Source organism: Pseudopipra pipra, chromosome 6 (genome assembly GCF_036250125.1).
Source record: "Pseudopipra pipra isolate bDixPip1 chromosome 6, bDixPip1.hap1, whole genome shotgun sequence".
NCBI lineage: Eukaryota > Metazoa > Chordata > Aves > Passeriformes > Pipridae > Pseudopipra > Pseudopipra pipra.
The window spans coordinates 24475991-24487658 of NC_087554.1; positions in this window are offsets into that span (position 1 = coordinate 24475991).

Genomic DNA, 11668 nt, shown 5'->3' on the forward strand with positions numbered 1-11668 from the left:
TTTTTTCCTTTTCTTTTTCTTTTTTTTCTCTTTTCCTTCCTTCCTTCCTTCCTTCCTTCCTTCCTTCCTTCCTTCCTTCCTTTTCATCTTACCCTTTTATCCAAAACCCACTGCCAAGTGCTTATATAGTAGGTCAGGGACTAACATACCAATTTCCATGCCAAGTGTGTAGTTTACTAATAAAACCCTGTAAGTTTTTGCGGACCTCTGACTTTAGTAGTTCCCTTCAACTACAAGCATCTAGGAATCTTGGGTGATCCCTTCTCCTTAGGGCTGGGATGTCACAGGCTCTAAGTGTTTTAAGACTGGGACTGTCTGCCTGCTATATTGCTGTATATAAAAAGCTCTGTGAAGCTTCTATGAATTTTGGAAGGAAGGCATAAATGGAAGGAGTGGAAAAGGTGCTGAAAAAGAGCAATTCTTTAAGTCAGTCAAGGCTGGGGAGGCTTACAAGAATCTCTGTTAAACTTAATAAGGGACCAGAATCTGGATACCCACCATTCTATAATTCTACAGTTTATAGTTTTAGCTATGCAGCTAATAACAGCATACATAAATACAAATAAACCATAAAAGATAAGAAAACATTATTAGAAATAAAAGTTAAAACCATACCAAAAAAATCATTTATTACAGTGCAATATATTTATATATTCAAACTTCCTGCTGTAAGATGCAGAAAAAGGCTATGCATTTGTTTATGTATATTCATGTGCATTTAAAAGGACCACAGTGCTTCATCTCAAGACGCAGATGATCAGTAGCTGGGGCTGTGGTGCAGTGTTATATAATGCAAATTTATGACTTGGGAAGATGTCATTTTCCTTTCCAGTATTTATGGATATCCTTTTTTCTGTGTTTAGAAATTAGAGTATTTCAAAGAAACACTTACTTTATAGGGCTTTTTTACACCATGTAAAAAAGGTGTAATAGGACATACTAGACATGATCCCAGTATAAAATACAGCAATACTAATTGTCTTCTGTCACAGAGGATAGTAGACTACAGAGGTCCTCATCTGTTCTATGATAACAACCCTGTGTTCCTGAAATTACATTTTTCTGCTGTCTGAATACCTATGAGCCATCACAATATGGGCATAAGGAGAAGTCAAAAGAAAAGCTTCTCAGTTCTGAGCAACTGTCTGTCCATGAGGAAGCAGGAAATGCCCCATCCCTCAGAATTTCCTGATTTTAGGCAGGTGGTTTATGAAAAACCCTAAGAATGAGAGTTCTTCTCACAAGAATCAGCAGTTCCAAGGCTCCATTGGCTCCTCAGTAATATCAGAAGACCCTCATGTTGCAGCAGGTTCAGTTCGTCCAGGCTCTGCTGTGCTCCAGTGGGGCAGGCAGCACCACAGGGTGGTAACTCTTGTTCAGCCCACTGCACAGCTGCCCTGCTGCAAGGCACAGCACCTTCTGTGAGAACACAGCATTGCCCTACCAAAGAAAATGTAGCCTGTAATTAAACTAGTAACTGATCTGTGTCATTATAGCTGTTCATGATTCTCAACATCTATTCAGTTTCAGAGAGATTTAAAACAGTCACTGTAGAGTTCTTCTAGTGTTATTTTTGACAAGTCTTTTCCATGCATATCAGGTGCATCCCTCTTTGAATCTGCCAGATTAATGTCTGACACCCCTTATAGCCAAGATATTCAAGACTTCTACTTCCCCCCACACTTTATGTTTTTCTGGCACAACCCAAATTCATTTTACCTCCATAAGGTGACTTGGACTGCTGCCTTCTGACTCAAAATTATTTTTCTGGGTTTCAAATGTTCAAATTGTTCTACAGCTAAAATAAATAAGCCCTTTCAGTAAATGTTACATTTGTAATTATATTACATATTGCTACTTTAGAACATCTCCTGTTCCTACAATACTTTCTGCTGCATGAAGCAAGAACTATTTAGGCAGAAAATCCCTATTTAAATCCCATGTTTTACCAGACAAAAAGCTCCAGAAACTGAAGAAAATGTGAAATGTTCTAAGAAAGAAGGAGTCTGAACTGTTCTGCCTATTCTGGATGGCTTGCCTAATACAATAATGGTATGAATCATACTTAGTATTGCAGTTTCCAAACTGTATTCCCTTTACTATCCAGCAGATGATGCTAATGTATTACAAACTGTTCTCTGTTCAATTTTAATTAGAGGAAAAATGCCCAGCTACAAGATGTAGTTCTGTCATGTACCAGGCATTTTAAAATTTTTTTCAGTTGTCCTCTTTAATTCTTCTCTTTCCTAATATGTGTGATTCTGAGTGTAAGGACAAGTTGTTTTTCTGAAGAAGTTTTATTACTAAAGGTTGACCCTTTCAAGTACCTACTTACCAATCTTTCATAATCCTCTCACATTCCAGTGTGTTTGATATACATGTGACCATTTTGGCTATATTTACCATCTCTTTACTCATATTTTGTAATATACAGCATTAAGTTTTCTGCTATGTTGAGCATTTATTCCTGTTTTCAGTCTGCAGTAAATAATTTAAGCCAAGTCTTTTCACTAAAAAGACAAATACTGGGAGGCGAAATATACCATTCATATATATAATGAGAAAGACGGGACTGAGTTTCCATGAATCTTCCAGGATCTTCAGCTTTCTCTAGTGTAACCATACTTTAATTATAGACTATGAAAAGAAATTTTATTATCACTTTTATTTTGCAACATATTCTGATTTGCTTACTCAGTGAGACTGGCTCCTAATTTCACAAGAAGCATCCACAGAGGCATTTGGAATTACTTGAAGAATGAGAATGCTACTAATCAGATATATATCAGGGTCCAAGATCTTTCAAACAGAGTGACAGTGCCTACATAGCATTTATAGACATTGTTTATATTTTTCTTCTGAAAGGAATGTAGGGTATGAAGAATAGGTTTTCCAAACTGGTTGCAGGAAAAAAACTTGAATTTTCTCTGCTTGCTTCAGTCTTGATCTCATTCTTGGAAATGGTGGGATCATAGCCAGACTTCTCCAGAAGCTAGGCACTAGTGACTATTTCTCCTATGCTTGGAGACTAGCATTTATGGTCCTTCCAGTCACTGGATCCTGTTGCAGCTGTTACCTGACTGCTGAATTGTTGCACTGCTAGAAGGAGAAGAGCCGAGAGGACCAAATCTCAACTTCTGAGGGGAAAATAAAAAGTACAAAAGAGGAAATTCAGCTTCCTTTGTCCTTTATTTCTTTTTCTGTCTCTTTTTTTTAACTCTGATCCTTTGGGAAAAGTATGGGCCCCTGAGGAGATGGAGAAAGATCCTTCTTGCTTCCTGCAGTGCAGAAGGCTGCTGTCTGTCCTTTCCAGACTGTGAGTCTGAGACTAATTAGACCATTTGGCTTTTCTTATACCTTTTTCCCCCCAGGAGGGCTGAGTTATATGAGAAAGTTGAAGCTTCCTATGTCACTCTGCAGCAGGCTCAAGGACAGGTGAAACCCATTACTGATAATTTTATTGCAAGCGTTTGGCTAGAAGAGATCTAAGAATAGGCTCCCCAACCATCAGCTGGGGCATGAAGTAGACAGGACATGCAGGATTCAAGGTCTAGGCCTTAGGGATTGTGTGCCTTAGACTAACGACTGGGGAAAAAGTTCCAAAGCTTACAAGTAAATCAGCACAAAACACTTCAGCAGAAGCATATTTAGTCCTGTATATCATACAGGCAGAGTTGTGTGGTTAGTTGTTGTGTAGTCATTAAAACAAAGGAAAACATGAAATCAGCAGGCAGGCAAATTGAACAGAGAACACACAGGAGTCACACCATCTTCTGTTTCCCCTGCACAAGTCACCAACAAACACACCTTAGTCATCATGCTCAAGGAGAAGAGGAGGAAGTAAGAGAGGAATAGAGAAAGCACAGTGCTTCAGTCAACAACACATCTTTTCTCTTGAAGAAGAATCATTTGCCTGGCCAGAAACCTGCTTCAGATCTGGTTTTATGACATGTGAGTCCAGAACTTTATACAAGTGTAGCAAAGACACTACGTTAATGTTAGAGGTAAATCCCTAAAGTACATGATAATTTGTATTGTAGGAATAGTTGTGCTTTTGGAAGAATTTGTAACAGGAAAGCTAGAAACTTTTTTCTGCTTAGGAAGCCTGAAATGTGCCTTCTCAAGAGAGTTAGATTTCTTTTTTCCCCTCTGCAGTCCAGGGGGTGTTGCAGAGAGAGCTGTGTTCTCTCTTTCTGCTACGCCAGAGAGAGATAACCCTAACAGATATGTACAGAGCCCTTAGGAAGGTAGGGAGAAACAGAGAGGATAAAAAGGCTCTGGAGAGGGCAGGAACTTGCCTTTTTCTCTCTGGGCCCCGGTGCTTAAATAGCACTGTCAGGTATTTGTAAGTTTCTCGTGTTCTGGCCTTCTAAATCCACTTCTGAATTCTTTCCACTGCCTTGACATTTCTGGGGATACCTGCGTATGTTACTTTACATTATTGATAAGTGTTGAACACTTATCTCTACCAATCCAAGTAAGGTCCTACCACAGTGTCCTGTGAGGTAGAGACCTGAAGCACTTAACAGAAGTACTTGGGTTCCTCTGCTCAGTGCTTGTCTCTGTGAAGCAGGAGAGGAAAAAGCGTCTTATGGAAATCTAAAAGAAGATGGAATGATTGAGAAAACACAGAGGGAGGTTGCCTTCAGCCATGGAACTGGAGAGACAAATATTAAAGAACTGAATGTGTTTTGTTTTAATTTGAATTTTGATACACCTACACCCTGGAGAAGGGGAGAGAGGCTTTCATATAACTGACAGGAATTTTAACATAGAAGTACAGCTGGATGATGAGAAAGAAGCTTCTGGTTGCTATAGCTTGATAGAATTCATCAAGGATGACTTTGCTTCCTGTGATGAGTGGGCACGGGAGACTTTTGATTGCTACTGCAGGGACTGTTTTTAATTCCCTGGAGACATTTGGGCTGGGATGCTGAGCTTTATGGGCCATTTTATTTAAGTAATTTGGAACAATAATTTGAAGTGCTATAGGGGAAGCTAGGTTTAGAGCATGTTGACAATCAGGAAGAAACATCAAAGCCGGCTTATAAAAAGTCTTGGTTGGAGTAGTATGCATAGCTTTGCGTCTACACTTCTTTGTATACATTAAGTTGGGTATTTTTTAGTTTAGTAGAACAAATTTGCCTTAAAATAATTTAGCTTTAGGGTATACAAACATGAATTTTTGGGCTGAATGCTTGTGTCTGGACAAATCTTTATGTATAATAAAGATGCATCCAAAGAAGGTAGATAATGGGAAATTAAATTAATTTCCAAACAACTAGCAGGAGTCCAGGTGTCCAAGATACGTCATCTAGAATGGCCATAATGCAGAAAAAGTTTCTTTCAAGGTATCAATCATTTTTTTAGGAGAAACTGAATTTCTACTGATAAAAAGCTTATAATAAACATCCAGTTTATCTAATATTAAGTACTTAGCATTCTGAAGGAATACCAGGTTCTTTTTTATTTACAGCATACAGTAAAAGTACATACACTATCATTTCTATCACTTCTTTATATGCAATCTCTGCATGTCTAAATTGCTTAGAAAATTGTATCACAAACAATGTGAGACTGCATGATTCACATGTGAGATATCAAGGGAATTAGAGTATACTGGGTAAGGAGTTACACATTAGAATGTGAAGGTTTGGAATCTTGAGAAGAACTGTAAATGTTCTAAATACGTTAATGCAAGGAAACAGTATATACAGAGGTAGGAACTACCAAATAGAAGAAATCTGATCAAGCTTCCTTTTACTATGGAGAAGCAGGGAGTAGGGGCAGAGTTGCAAAGAAAGTAGGGCATGATGACAGTTTCCATCTATGTCAGGTTTTTAGATGAAAATTGAATACAGTTTGTACTTTAATATTTTTGCTTCAAAGAGTAACAAGAAAAGAAAATTACTCATAAATTATAACAAATGGAATGTGTGTTAAGTTCATTCTGTGATTTCAGTTAGAGATCTGAATATCAGGAAAATATTTTTATTCAAATAGCAAAGATCATTGTTTGCAGACAAAGGAGCTGGCATAAATGGAAAGACAAAAGTACTCTCTTTTGCCTTTTGAATTAAATACATATAACTTAGCACAGATGGCAGTTGTGTAGGAAATTTTTTGAAGGAAAAATACATTTTGAGTGATAAAACTGACTTGGAGGCATCTTCCATAGCACCTAAGTCTCAAGAATGACAGAGAAGGTGGTTTCCAAATGTAGAATACATTTTCAAAATATATACTTTTCACTTTTTTAATGAGTCAGGGACAGTGCTGCTCTCTGATTACCAATTATTTTCAGAAACATACATGTAATGAATGCCTTGGACTTTGTCATGAAGATCTAGGATTCAATCAAAGTTAGCTTTAACAGGGAATGGAAAGAGGATGCTGCTATTTTCCAGCACTGTTTGAAATCAAAAATAGTAAAGAAATCATCACTCAAGAAATGAGACTTTATGGCTGTGTTCTGTTGAGTGGGCACAGTAGTGTAAAGGGGTGACTGCAGACACTTCTGTTTTGTCATAATTGACTCAAAATAATGTGACTTATCACACATGTAGACTGGTAGCTTATTTCAACAGACACAGTTAAGTGCTAAATTGAGAACCATGGAAGTGAAAAAGGCTGTCTTGAAGAGCTGGGGTGTTTATGCATGCTGATCATTGGCCTGTGTCAGATTTAGAGACAGGGCGATTTTACAGCCATGTAAGACAGTTGAAGGAACTGCCTAAGCACAACCAGAAGGTTTACATAAGCCTTATGAAGAGACCTAACCTGGTCTTCTCAGCAGGTTGTGTAAGTGTTCGAGGGTGCCAGTTGACAAACATTTCATCTGATGGCAGTGCTGCTTTAGGCTGTCCTTGCCCATGACTGATTTCTGACAGATATCAGGACAATAGTTTGTGAAAATGCACAATGAACAAGACCAGGAACCTCATTCAGGTGACGAATTGCATCCTTTTCTTTCTTAGACTATTTTCCAGATGTATCCATTTCCTAACGTGGGTCTGTGTACTCATCCAGAAACATTTAAGAACACAATTGAGGGGCAAGAAAAAAATGTAAAAGGTTAGAGGTTACTGCTTAGACCAACACTGCTTACATTTGTTCAATTATACTCACAGAGATTCAGAATTTCCCAAGTGTGTTGTTATCAGTAAAAATCACTTGGAAGAGTGTTTTATAATTTCAACTAATAAGGAGAGATCTTGAGTCCTGAGGATGCCTAAAGGAGAGCTGATAGTAATAAAAATGTGTCAATTTACAGAATTTAAAAAATGTTAAGAATCAAACCTTAAACCCACATAGAAATTAGGAATATGGTGGAATTCTCATAATATGCACATTGTCAAATTGAAATATTGAAGAACTGAGTTACTGAAAAGATTGATCAACCCTGTAGAATTTTTTCTCAGTTTCTTTGACACATGTTCTGATCTGTATCTTGAAGTGAGGATGAAGGGTTTAATATTCAGATTTTCAGCAAAACAGCTCAGAGATGAAAAGTAATTTTACCTGTGGGTAAATGTCCACATAATTCAGAATTTAATTCAGGGGACTTGCAGGAAAAGCGAAGATACATATATATAGGTACACACTATGGAAAGGAAGATTTTGATATGCTTTTAGTGTGTGCCTAAAATAAAGAATTATACTATCTTCATTTGGATATAAAAGATAGTAAAAAGAAATCTATGTGTTTTAATAAGTTCATACAAATTTTATTATCATTTGATAATAATCTGAACTCAGCTGTCAATGGATACCACTTTAGTTAAGATATTTATGTACCAAGGAAATAATTTATTCTCTCTTTACATAATTACTATTAACAAATTTGGGGGGGTTGTTTGGGCTTCTGAATGGATACAAGTACAATGGTATTGTTAATGTTTCCTGCCCACATGTGCTAACTGATCTTCATCTTTAGAAGCTGATATTGGGAAAATATTATTGAATATAGCCATTAAAGACTTAGTTTTGATACTCACTTGTATCCCATTGATATGTGAAAGGAATAAATTTTCCAGAATATTTGTAAGGAAAAAGGACAAAGACTCAAAGAGGAAGGGGAAAACCTATACCTATAAAGATGGTTTTCTTCTTTGGCAGTTGGATGGGAATTAGTTGTTAGGCAAAATGTTTTAAAACAATTCTTGTTTGGGGTTTGGTTTTGTTTGTTTGTTTGCTTGCTTGCTTGTTTCTTCTAACTGAATGAGATAGATTTGTTTGTGGTGTTAGGGGATCTGTTGTTGAGTATATACAAGGCCTATATATGTGTCTATAGGTGTCCCAGTGGAATTCAGAGCTGTATCTCTCTCTGACATATGTTAACTTCTTCAAATATAAGCAAAAATACTTAGTTTCTTTCAGGAGAATTTTTAACATTCTTTTAATGTTTGGTCATTGTGAAATGCTTCTCAGAACTTCAAATTTCATGGAATTATAACATGCCTTCCTTCTTACACAGGTTATGTGAATCCTCAACATTCCAGTCATGAGAATCATTCTGACATTTCAGCATTGTCAGTTATATAAAAATTCTTTTTATCATCAAGAATTGCAATTTTTTTTTAATTATTCTTGTTTCTCAGATCCTAGCTTTCAGAGACAAGCAGAGAAATATTTCTTTAAATTCTTTGACACCTTATGTGTTCCATCCACCGAGTTTAAACAATATTTTTCCTACATTCTTCTTATGTTGTCAGTTTTGGGTCTTCCTGGCTGCTTGTCCAGTGGAAAAGATCAGCATTCATGTCTACCAAGTACAGCAAATTTGTAGCATGATGTCCTATTATCATTGTGCTGTTGGCTTTATCTGTCTTTTTTTCATGGAGTCACCAGCAGCTATTGCTCACCTTCTTGCAAGAAGTCCCATCAGGTATGTCCTGAAATTTTCTGTTACATTTTGCCAGACAAGTTCCTGCAAGGTGTCTTGCTGGGAGTCTTAACACCTATTCGATAAGTTGAGTGTTTTCCAGATTTTTTTTGCCACATGTCATAAGCTGTCAGTCAGCCACAAGTAGTAATTCAAGAAATATCAATCTACTCCCACTGTACCCAAGATTACACTTCAATCACATGAACATAACTTATGCTGCATTTCTGCTGGCATGCACCACGTGCACCCAGAATCTCTTTCAGTTAGCAAAGAAGGAAAACACAGCACATCCAGTGCTTTTCACAGATGTTGTTCCCTCCTTATTCATGCACATGGCATAGAGCTACTCCTCTACAGAAGTAGTCATAGTTTCCCCCTGACCTACCTTTCCAGATGGACCTACTCCAGACTTCAGCAAACACAGAATATCTCCCCACTTGGTTTTCTGCCATTACAATACAGTCCAGACCTGATATGATCAATGACCCCCAAGGCTCAAGCTTTGAATTCTTCTAAAAGAAACGATATGCATATCTCTCTTAAGTAGGCTATTCAGAATCATAGAAACCCAGACCACGAAAAGAAACAAACCAAACCAAAGCTCACCAAATCTCCCCTCATTTCCAAGAACAAGATTTGCAGGTGGGGGTCTCAAAAAGTCCTGTTAGTTATTTACCCATGATAGTAATTGATGATGTTCCTTGCTGTGGTGAGATTTCATTGTAAGTCAAGTGACATTAACTTGACTTACAGTTAGTGTAAGTCGAGTTAGTGTCTGCTAACAGCTGATCATTTAATTTCCAGGCTAGTAATAAATATATAGACAGCAGTAGCCTGATGCAGGATTTTTGCCACATCAAAAATGGACGACAGAGGTTTATTTCTTTTAGCCTTACACTGTTCCACTATAAGTTGGTTTAATTACTAGCGAGTCTTTATGTATTCTTGAAGTATTCTTTTTAATCCTTAGGCTTGTTTGAATCACTACTTACTTTGACATTTCTCCTCTTTATAGTGATACAATACAGATAAAGGATTACAAATATGGCACATATTGATCATCAAGGGTACAATCAAGAGCAATAAAACAGGTAATAAGGAATATGCATGCACCAAGACTAGAAGGCTTGCACTCCAATACAGCCACATCAAAGAAAACAGCAGAAAGCCTGGGCTCTGATAATAGGAGAATGGGAACAAGGTTTCAATATGTCACATGGCCCATCCCTTTTCTCTCAGTGGGAAGGCAGCAACAAAGATACTCAGAATGACAAAAAAAAGATGATGGGCAGCAGCCTTGTTTAAGAGTTAGGGAGGATGAAATATGCAAAACTGAGGCCATAAACATGCCATAATGATTGCTTGACTCCCAGGAGACATAAATAGCTTGTCAAAATTACAGCTTGTTATGCCTGGTCGACACAAACCTAAGAGGCATATCAAGGACTCAATAGCTTGTGTCCCCTGTTCTCTGTGTCACACACACACATACACGCACATCATGGTCCTGAGCAGACCACACAGACACACCTCATAATGCTTGTGAGTATGAGTGAATATGTGAAATAGGAATGGATCAGTGCAAGTGACTGAAATCAGTTTCATATAAAATAAATATGAACATCCTCTTCCACGGAGTCTTTAACTTTGTAATACTGATCCTTACACCTCTAAGACTGTCATTTATTAATGAGTTACGCCATGAAAATTTTCATAATGCTAACACCAAAAGAGCATTCCAGTGCACTCATGGGGCTTCAAGGGATATACCCTCGTGGAAAAGACTTTGACCTGCAGTGAAGGCAACAGTATGAGACGGGACTAGAAGGTCTTCTTCTCTTCTCCATTTTTGGGAAGTGTATTCCTTTCTGCCACAAAACCTCCACCTTCTCCCACCTCCTTCCTAGGAACCCTCAGATAAGGCAGCTCTGCTCTGTTTCAACACTTTTCCAGAGAGATGCAGTAAATCCATTGGCTGCTACTGGGTTCAGAAGCACAGTTCACTTCTCAGCCCTCTGCTTTTTCTCAGCCATGGCAGAGGAAACATGTACCAGTATTGCCCCAGTGAGAATGAAAAACTGGTTGGCAGAGGCAGAGCAGAGCACAGATCATTGGGACTACACAGGACAATGCAAAATAGAGGTCTATTTTATAACACTGTAGTATCCTAGTACTGAATCAGTTTGACCCCAGTGGCAACATACATATTTAGAAGGGTAATTTATCATACTGTTGATAAATTACTTATCATTGCTATCATTCCCAGATGATTAAAAGGAATATATTTGTCTAGGCTATGTTCAAGATGAGCATTCTCATTCCTGGGAGTTAGTGGTCCGTTCATTCCTGCAGGAGCAGTAAATTGGGTGTTGAGTAATCTATCCTTTGAAATGTGTAAAGAAGCTAAGAGAGCACAAAATATGTTTAGGCAGCAGTACCAGCTGGATGTGAGCCCATACAGGATATACTCTGCTCATCTGACAGCTGTTATCAGACCCATATGAGGGTTAGTTTCTAACTCGCTCATGTCTCATTCTGCCTGTCATCAACACCTTTGTTTTTCTCTGTAGGAGGGAAGATGAAAGATATAACATAGGGACAATGGGTAGAGATTTACATAGTAGCAGGTATTTGGTATGATGTGCACACCACGTTAGACAAGCTATTGAGTGAAGTTCTCGTTATGCCAGAAATTGCCTTCTTGCACCAAAAAGCAAATGACTTTCTGATCATTCCATCTGTCAGTCCTCTTTCTCTCTAAAGAAAGCTATTAGTTTTTCT